Source organism: Diceros bicornis, chromosome 12 (genome assembly GCF_020826845.1).
Source record: "Diceros bicornis minor isolate mBicDic1 chromosome 12, mDicBic1.mat.cur, whole genome shotgun sequence".
Classification (NCBI taxonomy): Eukaryota; Metazoa; Chordata; class Mammalia; order Perissodactyla; family Rhinocerotidae; genus Diceros; species Diceros bicornis.
In genome coordinates this window covers 6,124,735-6,145,222 of record NC_080751.1, presented here as the reverse complement: position 1 = coordinate 6,145,222, position 20,488 = coordinate 6,124,735, and positions in this window count along the sequence as shown.

Sequence of the window (20,488 nt, the reverse complement as noted above, 5' to 3'; positions counted from 1 at the left end):
CATGAAAGTTTTAATTCTTATTTTTTAGTCAGTGTGTACTACTTTTAATCAGATGAACCAAAACAAAAAAATAAAATTAAAAATTTATTACACAAAATGCACAAAACTAAATAAATCTATAAAAACTTGAAATAAAAATTTCGAATTATTTTTATGTTTGTATCATTTATCCTTCTGGAGTTATTAATTCTTAGAACTGCTTCAAGACTTTTAGGATGCCCTGTATTAAACTTTCCAGGCTATAATTTATTATAATTATGTGCTTATGTATCTACTTCACAAAATAAATTCTAAGTGTCTTAAAGGTAGGTAGATACCGTATTTTATTTATCTTCTTTATCCCTTGGAACATAATGGGACCAAGAATATACTAGAAGCCTGATAAATAATTTTATTGATTGATAAAATAAATGAATGAATGTGGGCCAAGCAATATGTGTATATATTTTCCACCACATTTGGTTTATCTGAATAATTTCCTTCCCTGACTTTTTCAAGTTAGAAGGGCCTTGAATCACAGGTGGTTTTAGGTCCATGCACATTGCCAGACTATCAAAAAAAAAGAACACTGTGATTCAGAGCACTTATGACATGCCCCACATTGTTAACTCTCTACATGTCCAACATAAAAGACAAATCATTCCTGATAGTTAGAAAGCAAAACTATCTCCTTTCCCAAATCCCCTTTTTCTTTATGGCAGATATATAGGGCTGCAGACTCAAAGCGTAGATATTATACTGAAAGTATTTATTCATAGCTTTAGTTCCTGGTTCATAAACTAACATTTCCTCTTTCCAGCCTTAATAAATTTGCATTTCTGAGCCTATATAAACAACATGGCCTGGCTCATCAAGTCCATGATTCAAGTGACACCAACACACTTGCATCCATAAGGAGAATATACTGTTTATGAAGGGGATTCACAGCAGACAGAGACAAACCCGTTCTCTCTGGGTGTAGGTGATACCAGTGAAAACTGGTGATGGATGTGATTAATATCTGTTTTTACTGGAGATGGATTAAATGGATCTAGGAGGTAGGCAATCAGAGAGGTAGAATGGTATTGTAAAAATATATGTTCTTTAGAATATTGCAACCATGGTTTTGAATAATGTGCACATCACTTAAAATGTATGGAATTTGGATGAAAGCTACACACATTATGTGAATCTCATATTTCATTATGAAAGTAAGTATGACAATATTAATTTAAAAAGTTGAACAGAACCACATGAGATAAGAATGAAATACAATTAATGGCATATACAGACTATAAATATATGATCCTAGTATTAGTCTGACTACCTGGTTCATTCCTACTCCAAATAAATATTTAAATTGCAGAGGCTACCTGTCCATTCTCTGATACCCTAAGCAACAGGGACTCGTTTTTTGTGTTTTTTTTTGTGAGGAAGATCGGCCCTGAGCTAACATCTGCCAATCCTCCTCTTTTTACTGAGGAAGACTGGCCCTGGGCTAACATCCGTGCCCATCTTCCTCCACTTTATATGTGACGCCACCACAGCATGGCCTGACAAGCGGTGCGTCGGTGAATGCCCAGGATCCCAACCAGCGAACCCAGGCTGCAGCAGCGGAACACACGCACTTAACTGCTTGTGCCACCAGACCGGCCCCAGGACTCAGTTTTGATGTCCAATTTCTTAACAATAAAATTACCTCAGTGGAAGTACAACAATCTTTGATATTTCCCCCCATTTGCTTGCAAATTTCTATTCCAGCTGATTAGAGAAACACTTATGAGGTAATTAGAAATTAATATAAAATTAAAATAAAATTTAGGATTGAATAATTTCAACTATATTCATATGAAAATCTCTCTATATTGAGAAAAAAGTGCAATCACTTTGCTTAATCTAGACTGAAGTTGAACAGTTTCAGTATATTTGGTTTATTTTGGTGGGGGGTCCCATTTAAAAATAAATATGGGCTGTGGTAGATACATAATTTGATTGTATGAAATCCTTTTATCTGAAACTGAAAATCCACAGCTGGGAAATTCTCCAATGGAAACATGAGCAGGACAGAAACAGTTTTCCTTCCTAGGCTCTTAGAAAAGTATAAATTGCATGGCAGTTTCTAACCCAAAAGGAGAAATCATAGTCAGATTTGTTGAAATAATCTTACTGATTTTTAGGCATGTTCACAAACATGACAGTGCTTATCACCAAGAATAAAAATTCAAGTTCAAAATGAATATCTGCTGTAATTTCTAAATCCAGCTAGATAAGAAATAAATTTGTAAGTCCATTTGTAGTTATACTATTGAGTTTTCAACAAGTGCCTGAAATTACCAGGATGATGTTTCTTGAGTTCATGACAACAGCATTATTAATGGCTCCAAAAACTTGGATATCATTTCCTGAAAGGATTGTGGAACATAAAATGGGATTTAATTTACTTTAATCTAAATAATTCTAAGTATAATTTTAATTTTAAACATTAAATTTAATCTTATAAAAAACAATGAAATATTGAAATTGCCAAAATTTTGATATATTGTGAAAAACATAGGATCAATCATGTAAAATAAGATATTTTTAGTACCAGAGCTATTAGTCACCTTTTTTAGTGAAAATATTGCAGAGGATATTAGAGTTACAAATGATATTAATGATACTGAATCTAACATTCTCATTTTACCAATGAGACTACCTAGTGTAAGAGAGAATTATTCTTTCCAATGTCACATAGCTGTTAAGGGCAGCTTTGATTCAAGAACAACAGAAACTTGATTCCTGGTATAACATATGGGCCTTATCAAGTCATAGCATTCTAGATTTGTATAGGTCATTGGAGAAGTCATAAGTTAAAAGCAGATGAGAGTAGGATGGGCACAGTCTTGATTAGAATATAAATTGGAGCAAACATTTTATGATTCAAAAGTATTAATAACAAAAAATATGATAATATATAATACCTTTCATGCACTTTAGGCAAGAAATACTGGTAATAATGTCTTAGCCTAAAGTACTCATATTTAAATGTCTGAAATACATAAACATTGTCTTCATCCTATATTTAAAAGCTTGAGTATTGGTAGGAGGCAAAGATTGTTCCAATATAGAAGATGAAAGGGTCATATATTAATTTTCTCAGAACTTTTTGCAGCTAGGATATAAGGATGTGGCTCTGAATTAAAGTGAGAACTCAAGACACAAAATAAGTTGCATCAAAAATCTATTTTGGTGATGGTGAGAGCATGGGCGTAGTGTCATAGTGCTAACAATAGCGCCATCTGCAGCACGTGGTGTTGAGCAATGAAGATGCCACTGTCATTAGGCTAGTCTGTGACATACCTGTGGTCATGGATTCTGCAGCCTCCCCTCCTCTTCTATGAGCCATCTTATAGCTTTTAAATAATTTCCATATATATATCAGCCACATTCAATTTTTGTGGTATAATTAAAACCATGGTAAGTGCGGGAGTATATCGGTTCAAACAACCCAAATACGTAAGAGCTCTCTGTGATTACTGGTAAGCTTAATTATTAGATTTTAAGATTACGAAACTTTTTTAAAAGCTTAATAACTATTCAATTATTTTGTGTAATAGATTTTCAAGGCACAATGCTACTGACTTGAGAATTTATATAAAAGCACATATATTGTCTGTCATTTCTTCTTATCCAAACGTAATACTTTTGTCCTTTTTTTCCAAGCTTATTTCTACTTGACTATTCTCTTTGAGACTGTTTCACATATTATTATATCTTTACATGCAAAATGATTCCTAATGTAAGAAATTGTTACTAGAGGAAGGGAATGAGATCTACATTATGCAGTGCCTCAAAGCAATTTGAGCTTCTCAATTACAATATATATTTTAAAGGATGGTCAATAATTTCATTTGGCTATTTGGTCTACTTGGTATAGGCACTGAGCCAGATAATGACTAGTATTAGCTTTCTTCCTTGTTTGGGAATCATTCTGTCTTGGAGAGCTGTGCATCTTTTGCAATTACATCGAATCAGCACAGTTGTCTTCTCGTTATGTTTTTTAGCACTCTCTCAATGTGACTTTCATTGCCCTGTGGCTCAGCATCAAGCAGTATACCATATGTATAAAGAAAGGTTCATATTTATTTCTTAAGTATTAAGAAACATTTAAATAAATAATTGCTGCAAATGTTCCTAAACTGATGAAAAATATAAATCCACAGACCAAATAAAGTCTAAAGAAACTTAAGCAAAATAAACACAAAGAAAGCTATGTAGCATCATATTATAATCAAATTGCTGAAAACCAATGATAAAGAGAAAAATCTTAAAAGCAACCTGACAAAATTATCCTTGAGGGACAATTTAAAATTTAAATGTGAACAGTATGATATTTCTTATATAATGCTAATTTACAAAGACATGAATACTTTTGATTAAATACAATAGTGTCTTTATTTTTAGATATACATGCTGAAATATTTAAAGGTGAAGTATTGTGATTATTGCAACTTATTTTTAAATGGTTTGGTAAGAAATAGATGATAGATGATAGATAGATCAATAGATAGATCAATAGATAGGTAGATAATATATTAACAAGGGTACATGGATGTCCATTGTACTATATCGTCAATTTTTCTTTAAGTTTAAATTTTTTTTGAAATGCCATATTCAACCTTCAGGGCCTGAACAGATTTGTTTTGTGAGATGTAAAGGAAAGAACTGTCAGTTTCCCTGGAGCATGTGGGAGGGAGGAGATACTGGAGGAGCAAAGGAGGGAATATGGTGGAAGGCCTCAGGCATTTGCTGAAGTGATTTCTCTCTTCAATGTTACTAAATTCATGAAATGTGCAGGCTTATGCTCAGTCTGTCTTTCATGGAAATTAATAATGGTGTATGCTACACATTACTGATGCAGACAGACAAAGGCAACATGTGTGGCTGGAACATGAAGACAGGGAAGAGAATGAGGAATAAGCTCCATCATTGGATGGCATTTGGTCTTTCATGGGCCTATGGAATCAAGATGCAGGAAGCAGAATGCAGCTAGAGCGGAAGCAGGGAAGCCCAGATGACACCTGTATCATAACTCCCCAAATTATTTTTATAAATCAAGTTTTCATCAGGCTACTTACTTGCTCTTGAATGCTCCTTCAATGACTCAAGTTCCAACAGAATAAAACTAGTATTTTTAGCCTGAAGTTATAGCTTCTCAATCATTGGCAATTAATTCAATTTCTCCCACTTCTCCTTGACTTGCTATATGCTGCAGCCAATCCAAATTATTCTCTGTCTTCTATGCTGCATTTATGTGGACTTTTCTGACTCTGTGCCTATTATAGCTCCACCTGGATGGCCTAACCCTCTCTCACCTGCTAAACGTTACTAATACTTAAATACAAGTTCACATTCCACCTTTTCTAATGTCATCAACAGAAAATAGACAACCTCTTCCAAACTTTCAGATGACTACATTTGTTTCCTTCACACAACAGGTCTCAAATTTGCTTTGAAATGTAATTTTAATGTTTTGTCTTTTGTGCTTGATTAGGGGTATAAAGGGAACTCAATAAATTTATAATTTTTTAGAGATTTAGAAGTAAGACAAAATATTAATTTGGAACACCAGAATATCACCTTTATTAGTTAATAGAGACAATTATGGTTGCAACATAGTGTGAGATCAAGTAGGTTTTAAATAATAAACCACTGTGGTTAGTTTGCTTTAAAAGGAAGGGAGGTAGAGCTGAGCCAAGTATAGCCAGCTTCCTCTCTCCAGTTTCCATATTATCCAAACAGGTAAGTCACTGTACCTTTCTTAGGGTAGAATATGTGAAAAGGTGGAGAGAGACAAGCAGTATATGAACTCCCTTCACATAGAAAGAAAATTCATGAGTGGAGGAAGCCACATCTTTCTCTAAAATACACCTCTGGAAGTCCAAGCTCGTTAAAGGCAGGGGTCACATCTGAGTTCTCTTTGTGTCCCTCATTTTGTCAACCAAACATAGTGCTTGTACCATTGATAGGCAACTAAGAAATGTTTGCTCACTGATGAATGAATGAATTTGTATCAGTGCTCTTGAAGGAAACCAGAATATGTCATCTCAAAATATGCCTCAAATTATTTTGAGCTGAAGATAATTAAGAAGCAGCAAATGCAGGAAAAACTATATCCTCTCCTCCTCCTGTCTAAAGACTGTGTGGAAGGTGATTACAAAACAGAGTCACCATGTCAAGGGCACCTAAAATGGAGCCAAGAGGCCATTAGGCAAGTGGGGCTTGTGCAAGTCTCCACCGAGGTGGAATGTCAACTTTTGACCTGTGCTTCACCCCTATCATCCTAACCTTCTTCCAAGAGATATGCTTATTCCCGGAGATAAGACCTTTCTGCCTTAGAGATGGCCTTAGCAACCAATCCTGTATAGCCAAGAAGTAACAGTTGTTGCCAGCACCAATCACAAATCTTGCAAAACAACCTATGTGACTTTGCTGGAATTTATCTCTTTTTGCCTTGATAAACCCTTGCTTCTTTTGTTCTCCTCAGAGCACATTTGAGTTTCTACTTGAATCTCTTTCTCCTAAATTGCAATTCCTAAGACCCCAAATAAACATTTTGATTCTCTTACAGTTTATAACTCTTATTCATTAACAACTGGATATAAAGTCTCTTCTGGAGAAGACTTTAAACTCTTATCAGTCCAGAGATGGCACCAGAGGAATCTGCAAACAAACGTTGTTAACCTAACCCTTGTCTTCCCAGCTTCTTTTCCACCATGAACTGCCCTATCCCAAGCCCCTTTGTCTTGTCACAGTTTCACAATTTACTACTCTTTGACTGACTTAGTATAAAAGCTGTTCAGGTGGCCGGCCTGGTGGCACAAGTGGTTAAGTGCCCACGCTTTACCGCGGTGGCCCGGGGTTTGCCAGTTCGGATCCCGGGAGCACACAGATGCACCACTTGGCAGGCCATGCTGTGGCGGCGTCCCATATAAAGTGGAGGAAGATTATCTACTGGGGCTTCGGTGAGGAAAAAAATAAATAAATAAAATCTTTAAAAAAAATGTTATAACATTTATCATTATAGTTGTTCTTATGTAGTTGGACAACTATTGTTATAGTTGATCTAACAATAACATCTACTGTCAGTTGGTCGTAAGTGTTATAAGGAAAATAACACAGTGGAAGGGAATAGGGAGAGCCAGGAGGGGAGCTGCAATTTGCAGTGTTCAGGGAAGTATTCATCAAGACAATGAAATCTGAGAGAAGCAAAGTTCCAAAGCCAAGGCTCCAGGCAGTACTGTGGGTCTCCAGTGTAATGTGGATATCTAGAACGTGATCTCTTAAATATGGCAGACTTTTTTTTTTTTCGTGAGGAAGATTAGTCCTGAGCTAACATCCGTTGCCAATCCTCCTCTTTTTGCTGAGGAATGTTGGCCCTGTGCTAACATCTGTGTCCATCTTCCTCTACTTTATATGGGACACCACCACAGCATGGTTTGATAAGTGGTGTGTAGGTCCACGCCCAGTATTCAAACCTGCGAACCCTGGGCCACCCAAGTGGAGCGCGCAAACTTAACCACTACGCCATGGGGCCATCCCCAAATGTGGCAGACTTTTAAGAGCACAGAAGGGATGAAGCCTCATGACACCCGTTCTTGAGTTTCCCAAGGCTTTTGCTTCCCTGGAGCTAGGTCTTCTCCCCAGTTCATTTGAGTTCTCTATGGTGTTTGGTTCTGGGATGGAACTCAGAAAAAGATGTGGAGAAATTGGAGCAGGTTGAGAAAACACATGTGTTCAAATTGAGGGAAAACCATGCGTAAGAGAAAATCTGAACTGACTTTTGGACATTGGATGGTTTGGTGAGAACTTGCCAAGTTTTTCTGGCAAATGTCCTTTCAACCTAAAGTTAAATACTGAATGACTGACAATGGTGAAGGTTCTGACAAGGAAGTGTGAAATTATGTGGAGGCGGGGTTGGGTAAACAGATTTGATAGATTTGTTAGTCTAGATGGAAAGGAGATAAGGAGGCCCATTCCCATTAAGACGGTGACCTGATAAACTTATAGTCATTCCCCCTAATACACCTAAAAGACATTTTAGTCTTCATTTACCTCTGGTCTTCCCTCTGGTCTTCCAAGCATTTTAATGCCAGCAGTGCCATCTCTGTTTTCCTCCCACCGTACAAATGCACATCTACAAGGTCGGTTTTCAAGGTCCACCAGTCAGGTGTAACTAAATTAACCCATTGGGATCTTACCGTTCCAAGAGCAGACAACTGGACTAGATGCCTAGTGGACACTGTGAAAATGTTGTGTGTTGAGGCACTCTCATGAGTTGTTAACTTCAAAGCATCCAGAGAGCCATGGCAGATGGTTAAAACCATGGGGTGTAGAGTCAGACAGGGCCAAGGTCAAGTTCTGCCTTTACCCATGGTCACACGACTACTAAATGACGCTCTGTAAAGAGATTGTAAAGCACCTACTTCATAATATTGCAGTGTATGCAAAAGGGAATATGTTATGATTGGGTTTTGTTTATTTCTAGAATGTAAGGTCATTTCATCTTAGAAAAATCTAAAATGAAATTTGCTGTATTAAAAGCTTAAGGAGAAAAACTACATTAATATCTCCATTGACGCATAAAAATTCTTAAACAGGGGCTGACCCAGAGGCACAAGCGGTTAAGTGCACATGCTCTGCTGTGGTGGCCCAGGGTTCGCTGGTTTGGATCCTGGGTGTACACCAACGCACCACTTGGCAAGCCATGCTGTGACGGTGTCCCACATAAAAGTGGAGGAAGATGGGCATGGTTGTTAGCCCAGGGCCAGTCTTCCTCAGCAAAAAAAAAAAAGAGGAGGATTGGCAGATGTTAGCACAGGGCTGATCTTCCTCACACACACACAAAAAAAGCTGTTAAGCAACAACCTCTTTTTTGGGTCTTCATTTTTCTTGTGTAGGCTCCCTTGTATGTATGACATATACATGTTAATCAACTTTTGTTTTTCCTCTTGTTAATCGGTTTTTGTTACAGGGACCCCAGACCCTACTTAGAAGGGTAGAAGGAAAGATTTTTTTTTTCTCCTACATACTCAAATTCAAATATTTTCAGAAGCAAGGTAGAAAAGATAAATGTAAGAAGAGTGGACAGGCAGTATCTTCAACTAACTGAAAACACGGTTCCTGGCAATAAGACATTCAAAAGGAAATAATAATATTCATAAGCATGTGATAAGCAACTAAAACCAAACAGGGGATTGACTCAGCCCACCAGGCCACCTATACATTAGCATTAGTTAGTTCTTGCATCAAGTTATTTGCATTTTTACCTTTCTCCTTCTAAGCTGAACAAGTCTAAAGAGAACCATTAACACCATAATCTACGTAAATGTTTTCACTTGGAGTTCAACCTTCCATGGCCTGGGGGATCTAAAATCCTTTATCTCAAGTTAAGTGAATTACAGATAATATCGAGTTGTAAGAAAATTATGCATTTGTTTATATATCTTTCCATATTTTCGATGCAAAATAACCAATAACAATTCTATATATAAGAGAGATAGGTGAGTTTTACTTGAGCCAGGATGAGTATTATATCCCAGGAAGCCCTTTTCTAGAAAGGAAGAAAGTGTTCCTGGGAAACAGGGTTTTCAGTGCAGTCTTATACCTTTTTAGAACAAAGAACATATGTTAAACATGCCCAGGAGACATAGTTATCAAAGTTTCAAAGAGGTATTCAGTTGCAAATTAGTGGGTCAACGTGACCATGATGTAGGGAAAGGGACTAATATGAGCGTTACCAATAGAGCTTGGAGGGGAAGTATGCATTCTTATCTTAAGAGACTCCATTCCTTGCCTCAATGGTTAAAGCATATGTACGATGTGTATTTAATAGGCCATGAGTCAGGCTTCTTTAGTACAAGCTGAATCAGTTTTGAACCAGAAGAGTTACCCCATATACCTCAATATGTGAAAATCTCTTGTCAATATCCATATCTATATCTATATTTATACATACTTTTTTTTTTGGTCTAGATTAACTTACTTAGGCCATTGAAATCATATTGTATCATATAGGCTCTCATCTCTGGCTTATCTACCTTTGTTCACCACCAGAACGGGCCCAGTAAAATGGAAATGTAAGAACACTGTGATTGTGGCATAAAAGAAAGAAGAAGAATGAAGCAAATAATCAAGACTATCTTTAGTTGTTTATGCTTAAACACGTTCTAACTCTTTTTGCAGAGCTGATCAAAATAAAAGATGATGTAGTGACTTTAATCTTTCTTTCCTTCCACTATATTTTATATTTAGTTGTGGTCTACTTGAAAGCTCTTTGAATGCACCTTTCTGACAACACAATCTCTGCAGAGGATTTACTAATGAACACTTCCCTCTCCCTGCCATTTTTTAAAAGAGAATATGCATGTCCAATATCTAACAGGCACGTTAGAGATCTTAGACTATTACAGAACTTCTGAAATCACAATGGCTTGGGTTAGCAGGGAAACAACTTAAAATATTTACCTTTAGGGAAAAAGATTTGAGATGTTCACAGGTCTACCAAAACCTAAGAAACTTGAAGATACTTATTAACTTCACAAAGGAGAAGAGCATTTTGTTAAAGGGACAGGTGAAACCAGATTACTATTATAATTGTATTTTATATCCCACATCCAACTCTAGCACATTTTTGATAGACATATAAAATAACAAAATACTTGGACAGAACAGCTTTGTTAAAAACAGTCATCTTAATGACATTTCTAAGAACTTGGTGTTACTAATGCCTTGTCTTCCTCCAATTCTTCAAGATTTCTTAAATGAGGACTTAAAACTTCTCATGAGCATAATTTATGTCCATAAATTCATTTTCCTTAGTAGCACTTACCACTATCTGATATTCTGATATTACATTATTTATAGACTTGTTTATTTGTTATATCTTTCTACCACTCTACAGAATAAGCTTAATGAGACCTGGAACTTTGTTCATTTATGGTTGATGCTCCAAGTCTACAAAATATTCCTGGTTCATAATAAAAGCTTCATAGATATTAGCAGAGTGCTTATAAGTAAAGGCAAATTTACTGAGAGGAAGATGATGACAAGGAACGAAGATAAGGGCTTCACAGAGTCCTCATGAGGGGGGAAAACCCATGAAGAAAATGGAAAGACTTAGGGTCACTCCTGTCTCCAAGTGTGTGTAGGATTCAACTATAAAACAGAAATGTCTCTAAAATGAACTGAAATAATAAAACAGCAACACAAAGAAATAAAAATAAAAACAGTGGTTTGAGGGAAAACATGGACCAGGAAAAAAAAAGCAAATAGTTCATATCTAGAAAATATAAAGAGCTCATTCAAGTGTAGAGAAAAAATAAGAAATCCCAATAGTTAAATGTGAAAAGGATATAAACTCACAACTCAAGCAAACATATAGAGGAAATTGTACAAAAACATAAGCAATTAAATAAATGCAAATTAAAGCAATGTCAAGGCATCATTTCACATGCATAAAATTAGTCAAAAAACAAGAAAACACAATGCTTAATGTGGACACTATGGATTGAATTTTGTCCCTTGAAGGAGAGGAAGACTATCCTCTACCCATTCTGGGTCATTTCTGGCTGAGCTACAAATTAAATTGACATGAGACCAAATAGCAGAAAATCAAACAAAGCTTTATAACATGTATAGATGGGAGAAACCCAGGAAACTGGTTAACTCAACAAAATGGCGGAGGTTCTCATCTATACTATCTTTAGCTAAAGACACAGGAGGATGTTGGGCATGGGAGGAGTCAGCTGTGGGAGATCACCAGAAAAGCATGGTAAATAAGAGGTTAATATTCAGATTTAAGTCTTTGCCTTCTGCACTGATAAGAGTTTCTAGAGGTAAGATCATCCCCTCTTCCTGGTACAGAGAGGGATATACCTTTACAAATGGAGATTTCCCTTATAAATGTAAATGTCTCTTACAAAGCATAGCTTTGACTTTTACTTGATTTTCAGAGCTTTGATAAGAATGGGCTTAGCAAGGACCCTCCCAGTCTATCCATACCCAGAGTTATCTATGGTGATGGCCTGTTGTGGGGACAGGCTTTCTATCTTAAATTCTTTTAGGCAGTTAGGGGGAGGGAGGTCAAAGTTTCTTTCGGAGTCTCCTGTTCTTGAAAATAATCAAGGTAAAGAGATGTATTTTGAGGTGGCCAATTCTGATGCCCTACACCTCCCAAAATTAAATGTTGAAACTCTCATCCTCAATGTGGTGGTATTTAAAGATGGGAACTTTGGGACATCACTAGGTTTAGATGAAGTCATGAGAATGGGGCCAACGAAACCAGAATATGTCACCCCACAGTGTGCTTCTTTGACGTAAAAGTTATTTTATGCTGAAGGCAATTAAGAAACAGCTAATGCAGAAAAAGCTCCCCCTTTTCTGCCTAAAGGTAGGATATAAATTATTGTTTTACTGGAGACTGAGTCTTATCAACCCAGAGATGGCACCAAAGGAACCTGTAAACAAATCTTAACTCCATTGGTTTCCACCCATATATTTACCTTCCCACAATTTGCCACCCTTGGAAGCCTAAAACTGCTCTCCTTTTCCTGTTATTTCTCTACAAATTTGTTGTTCTTTATTGAAGATGCTACGTAAGCTGGAATTCTAAGCTATCATTTTGAGTCATTGTTGGTTTAGGTTTCTCTCATGTGATGTGCACTGTGCATGTTAATAGACTATTTTTCTCTTGTTAATCTGTCATTTTGTTAGAGACCCACCTGAAAACCTAAGATGCGTAGAGATAAATTTTGCCTTCCCTACAGGGCTCTCGTGATGAGATTAGTGATCTCATAAGAAGAGACACCAGAGAATGAGTTCACTTGCTCACATTCAAGGAGAGAGCTCTCACCAGGCCCCAACCCTGCTGGCACCTTGATCTTGGACTTCCAGTCTCCAGAACTGTGAGAAAGAAATTCCTATTGTTTAAGCCACTCAGTTTGTGGTATTTTGTTATGGCAGCCCAAGCTGACTAAGACAGTGGACATGGTTGAAGCCAATTTGGAACACCCTTATGATGATGATATCTTTGTAAATTGTTAGTAACATTTTGGAGAGTGAGTTACAAATCCAAATCAAGAGAAATCCTGCATTTCCACTCCTAGGAACTTATCTAATGGAAACTATTCCGCAGAAAACAAAATAATCTTAGTACCTACTTAGTACCTTAGTACCTATTTCTAAAAATGAAATATTGAAAAACACGTAAACACTCAACATCAGAATAATAAATATATAAATTATGATACATCAATCTGATGGAATATTATGTATCCTTAAAATTATCATTATGAAATATATGTGGATATGTGGAAAATATAAAAGGTATTTCAATAGAGAGGGGAAAATTTGGCTGACCTCACAAGTGAGAAATCTGTCAGTGTTGTAAGGATCTTTACTGTGATTAAAGATAAAGTGCACTGGACGTGAGTTTCCTGGATGATCTCAGAGTCCATGGAAATTAAGGAGTCTGGGAAACACAGGGGCAGCATAGCTCCCCCCAACAGGAGAACTATTGGACACCAGCCCCCAAGTCCCTTCTTCTTCCCTGGTCCAGGAGCCAGAGTTTCATCAATTCCACTTATTTCATCCTTGGCACCACTGAGCCCTGTCCCCTTGAGAGTGAGCTGGTTGGTTTCTCCCTTGTGTTAGCTGCATTTTTACTTTGCTGAGTTGTGGATTTGTGGTTTCTCACATGCAATCCTGACATTCTGTTGTCCTCTCCTATAGTGTCACTGCTTATCATGGAAGTCACCAAACTTAACCCCTGGCCACAGGGAGACTGGACCATGGTGTACATAAGCTGGGTCCTTCTCCAGAGAACACAGGTAGGGACAGAATCCACACCCTGAACATCCACGTTTGAGAGACAGGTGATTTCTGTCTACTGTGCCACCTTCTGCCTCATCTAGCTTAGCATCCCTTGTTTTCCAGTTGTCTCTCACTGAATCACACTGGGAAGTTCTGCAGCTATACTAGCTGTAGTTCGTGAAATTGATTTCCAGATTTCGGCTTTTCCTCTGGATGACAGTCATTTAAATAACTATTTTTCTCTTTGTTTTAATGAAAAGGAAGTTCAGTTAATCAATGATGTAATTTTGACAAATTAAAAAAGGTATTATAGGAAATATCTGGGGGTTATGAAGTCTTTTAAGGAAATACACCAGAATTGGTAATTAGTTTGTTTTACTTTCTGATCATGGAAGTACTGTCTGTTTATGGTAGAAAATATAGACAAGAGAATAAAAGGTGCTACTGAACCCAGTCTTTAAATTTTGGTATTTTTTTTCCCTTTTTTATGAGTGTTGTTTTAGATTGCCACAAATACATTTTCATTTTTTAATACAATACTTATATATTTTCCTGTTATTATTTCTTTGCACACATAATTTTAATGTCTGCATCAAATTATACATAATCATTTTAATATTCTAAAGCTTTATCTACTTATATTAAGATTGTTTTTATTTGTGCACATCCTTTATTTGTTTTACAGACAAGGAACATCTTTGCATAAATATTGGTTTGTATTTTCTATTGGCTTCTAAGGATAAATTGAAAAGTAGAATTACCAGGTTAAACATGATGAAGAATGTAATTCTAATTATATTGTCTAATTGTTTTATAAAATCTATCCTTGCTTCTGGAACCTGCATTGAGCTGTCTCCAGGTGATATTTAAGAATGTGACAATAAGTTTACAAAAGCAATTTTTAAAGTTGGTCTGGCCACCAAGCGAATACTCGTTTAGGATGACATTCTGTTTAATCTTCTTGCCTACATGTATGAAAAATTCAGTTTAGTAGCAAATTCCTGTGCATATAGGATAGCAGAAAAATCTACTTTCCTTCTTTAAAGCATAATAATTCGCTTGTCATAGATAAAATTTCCTATCTTCTCATGTAAAGTATTTCATTTTATTTAGCCTGCATAGTAGGAACCTGATAAATAAATCAGCCACATATATAACAAATAAAAAATTGGTCATCATTATCCTGCATAGAGCCCACAGATGCATTTTTTCTTTGGCCTAATTTTTAATTTAAATGCCTTAATGTGGCATGTTTGCCTATTAGTTCAGCTACATGTCTTATACGTCCTATTACTACCAGAGTGAGTTACACATTGATGTTACCTTCCTGGCCTCTGTAGGTATGAGCTTTTGAATGCAGGGTAAGTACACTATTACTTAATTAATTTACTACATGTTCTAGTTCTTTGTTTAGAAAATATAGTTATTGCAGATATAGGGCTAAAAATTTTTTAAAGTTATAATCTGTAACTCCACTCTCTGAAATCTCTCAAATATGGATTACTTCCAAAATCGGATGTGCTGGCTTCTCAAAGTATAGCAGCCTATCTCCGAGCGTCCTCTGAGCAAATGTCCTCACAAGCCCACAGCGTCACATTGCTTTTTCTAAGATGGCCTGGGCTTCATTTGACAAAATATGTGTACAAATCATCATTATAAAGTTCAGCATTAAGACAAAGGAGAGATTGAAAAATAAAAATAAAAATATGGTAGTTAAAAGGGGCTAGGCATTTAAAGAAGGCATTTTCTTTTCTTTTATTCAAGATAAGGACATGTCTCTTCCAGTTTCATCTCCAACATGTAAAGAGCTTGGAAGTTGTTTCTCTCATCTTTACAACAACAAAAAAGCTGAACAAACTGAAAAATCAGTGACTTTTCTTGGACTAATCAGAGAATATAAACCATAGAGCAAATTGACACCCCACAATCTAGAGTAGCAGACAAATACAGAGATCTATAGCTGAGACTGATTAACCCAAAGCAGAAACCACAAGAGCCATAAATTGGTAGCAACATTTAATCGTAATTTTGATAAAATGCTGGAGGCTAAGTGTGAAAGGAAAACACTCATAGAGGTCTGCATTCTTAGGTGGGTCCCCCACACTTTAATGGGCTTTACTTCAGGTGCTATACCAGGTTGTCACCTGTACCCGGTGAAGAGTCAAGAAAAATCCTCTCATACTTCTGGAAGTGGGAGGGTAGAAGTAACAATTTTGAAATACTCCCAGAGCATCCTCTATAACAAAGGCCTACTGTCCAAGGGGGAAAGACTTTATCAGAGCCTTCTCCCATTAGGGGGATGGGCATTCACCCATGGCCAATCTTGTCTAGCCTTCCTGTCTCACCTAAGGCAGCAGGAAGCTAAGAAATACTTGTGAAGGTCACAGGCCGAGGACACAGGCTCAGTAAATCACTGAGATTTAATCATAACATTGTAGAAACCTTTCCCTCCCCCACATCTAATCAACGCATCAATAGGGATCCAGTATAGTAACAATGGATGGCAACTAAAAGAGCTATAAGGTGAAAACTCTATTTACAAAGTTGTTAGACAAACCCAGAGACAACTTGAGGAATTGAAGCCTATAGCACCTAAAGTTATAGCAAATGTAACACAGCCCAACACCTAGTCAGATTCACATAAAACTTCAAACTAAAGACTTATTTACATTAGCCACTTTTCCCTGATACATATTGTCTGGCTCTCAACAAAAAAATTACAAAGTGTGATAAAAGGCAAGAAACACATACAGTCAGAAGACACAAAGTAAACATCAGAACCAGACTCTGATATGACACAGATTTTGAAATTAACAGATGGAAAATTTAAAATAATTGTTAATAGGTTGGGCCTCTAATAGAAAAAGTAGATAACATGCAAAAAGAGATGGATAATGTAAGCAGATAAGTGAAAACTCTACAAAAGAACCAAAGGAAATGCTAGAAATCAAAAACATGTAACAGAAATAAAGAATGCTTTTATTGGACAGATCATTAGCATGGACAGAGCCAAGGAAATAATTGGTGAGCTTGAAAATATGTCAAGAGAATTCCTGAACTGAAATGCAAAGAGAAAAAAATCATTTATAAAACAGAATACAAGATCCAAGAACTGTGGAACAATTTGGTAAAACATAAGGTGTAACATGAGTAATTGGAATACCAGAAAGAGAAGGAATAGAATAAATATTTGAAGATTGGACATGATTTTTCTGAAAGCAATGACAGACATCAAACCACATATCTAGGAAGCTTAAGAACACCACACAGAATAAATATCATAAAATCTATTCCTGGTCATATATTCAAACTGCAGGAAACCAAAGACAAAGTAAAAATCTCAAAAGAAGCAGCTATGGTGGGAGAGTGTACCTTATCTATAGAGGAAAAAGGATAAAAAGTATAGCTGACTTATTATCAGAAACTGTGCAAACAAGAAGAGAATGGAATGAAATATTTAAAGTATTGAAAAGAATATTAGCCTATAATTTTACATTCAGCAATATTATCTGTCAAAAGTGAAGGAGAAATGAAGATTTTCTCAGAGAAATAAAAAGTAAGGTAATTCGTTGCCAACAGACCTGTCATGTGAGAGATGTTAAGGAAGTTCTTTGGAAGGAAAGTGAAGAAATCTGATTTACATAAACAAAAGAAGAACATCAAAAAAGTAATAAATACAGGTAAAAATTTTTAATGTTTTTATTTTTAATTGATGTAATAGATATCTGTTTCTTCAAAAGAATAATAGCAATAATGTATTAGGTGATTATAGCATACAGGTAGGGAAATGAATGACAGCAAGGTAATAAGGGTTTGGAAGGAGGAAATGGAAAGACATTTATGGGAACCTGCACTATTCATGAAGTAGTACAGGGACTACTCTAAAACAGACTTAGATAAATTATAAATGTATATTTTAAGCTCTAGGAGAACTGCTAATTTAAAAATAAGTACAATTAATATACTGAGAGGAAATAAAATGGAGTCATGTGAAATGCTCAATTAAAACCAGAAAAAGTAGAAAAAGAAGGAAGAAAAATATGACAAAGAACCCGTGCAATAAATAGAAAACAGTTATAAATACAGTAACTGGTAATTCAGCTGTGTCAATAATCACTTTAAGTGTGAACAGTCTAAATATGTCAATTAAAAGACAGAAACCATCAGAGTAGACAAAAAGCAAGACCTAACTATATGTGTCTAAAAGATCCACTTTAAATATAAAAACATGGATAGATTAAAATTAAAGGGATGAAGAAAATATACTATGCTAATACCAATGAAAAGAGAGATGAGATAGCTATATTAATTTCAGACAAAGCAGATCTCAGAACAAGGTCAATTATCAGGAATACATAGGGGCATTAAACAATTATAAAAGGGTCAATTTTCCAAGAAGATATAATAATCCTTAACATGTATGCACTTAATAAAAGGCATCAATATATGTGAGACAAAAACTGACAGAAATGTAAGGAGAAATAGACAAGTCCACTATTACAGTTGTAGATATTATCACCTGCTTTCAGTAACCGATAGATCAAACAAGCAGAAGTTCTTGAAGGATATTGTTGACCTCAGCAGTACTATCAATCATCTTGATGTAACTGATATTTATAGAATGGTCCATCCAACAACAGCTGAATACATATTGTTATCATGCTCACCTAGAATATTCACCAAGATAGACCACATTCTGGTCCATATAACCCATTGTAACAATTTTTTTTTTCTCCCCGAGCTAACATCTGTGCCAATCTTCCTCTGTTTTGTATGTGGGTTGCCGTCACAGTATGGCTAACGAGTGGTGTAGGCCTGCGCTAGGGATCTGAACCCATGAACTCAGGCTGCTGAGGCAAAGCACGCCAAACTTAACCACTACGCCATGGGACTGGCCCCTTAACAATTTTTAAAAAAATAGAAATCATATAAAATATGTTCTCAGGCCACAATGAAATTGAACTAGAAATCAATAACAGAAAGACAGCTGGAAAATCACCAAACATTTCTAGATTAAACACACTTCTCAATAACACATGAATTAAAGAATATGTCTCAAGAGAAATTTAAAAAATATTTTAAACTAAATGAAAATGAAAATAAAACTTATGAAAATGTGTGGGGTGCAGCAAAACCAGTGCATAGATGCAATTTTATAACATTGAATGCATATATTAGGATAAAAGAAGGATCTAATCAATACTCAAAACTTCTACTTTATGAAACCATAAGCCTAAAGCCAGAAGAAAAAAATAATAATAAAAATTAGAACAGAAATTAATGAAATTAAAAACAAGAAATCAATAGAGAAATTGACTAAAACTAAAAGCTGGTTCTTTGAGGAGATCAATAAAATTGGCAAAACTCTAGCCAAGCTTACCCCCCAAAATGAGAGAAGACACAACTTACTAACATCACTAAAGAGGAGTTATCGCTACTGATCCCATGGACATTAAAAGAGTAATAAATGATGAACTACTCTGTGCCCACAAATCTGATAATGTAAATGAAATGGACCAATTCCTTAAAAGATAACAAACTACCAAACCTCACACAAAAAGAAATAAATAATCTGAATGGTGTATATCTATTATTAAATAAGTTGAATCAATAATTAGTAACCTTTCAAAAAAAACTCACCAGATTCAGATAATATCACTGGGAAATTATACCATACATTTAAGGAAGAAATTCTCTTCTCTATATCTATATCTAGAGAAATTCTATTTTCTATAATCTGTTCCCAAAAATGGAGGCGAGGGAACACTTCCCAGCTCATTCTATGAGGCCAGCATTACCCTACTACCCAAACCAGATAAAACCATTACAAGAATGGAAAACTACAGACAAATATCTGTAATGAATACAGATGTAAAAATCCTCAACGAAGTATCCAAAAATGTACAAAAAGAATTGTGCACCATGGCCAAGTGGGAGTTTTCCAGGTATGCAAGGCTGGTTTAACATTTGAAAATTAATTATTGTAACCCACTAAATCAATAGGCTACAGAAGGTAACTCATATGATCATATAAATTGATGCAGAATATGCATTTGACAAAATTCACACCCATTCATGATTGGAAAAGCAAAAACTTCTCAGTAAACTAGGAATAGAGAGAAACTTTCTCTACTTGATAAATTACATCTTCAAAAAAACCTAGTGCTAACATGACATTTAATTGTAAGAAACTATACACGTTTCCTCTAAGATCAGGAACAACACAAGGATAGTCCCTCTCACCACTCTGATCCATCGTTGTATTGGAAGTCCTAGCTACTGAAATATGACAAGAAAAGTAAATGAAAGGAATTAGAATGAGAAGGAAGAAATAATACTGTCTGGATATACACATTAAAAAAAAGAATCTAAACACATATCAAACACTTTTCACGAAAATTAACTCAAAACGATAATAGATCTAAATGTTAAAAAAAAAAAAAAACCCAGAAACTAGAAAACATAAGAAATCCTCTAGGTTTGGTGATGAGTTTTTAAATACAACACCAAAAGCACATTCTGTGAAAGAAAAGATAATAAGTTGGACTTTATTAAAATTAAAATCTTCTCCTCTACAAAAAAACAAACAAAACTTAATACAATGAAACACAAGCCAGCTACTGGGAAAAAATATTTGCAAAACATATACCTGATATAT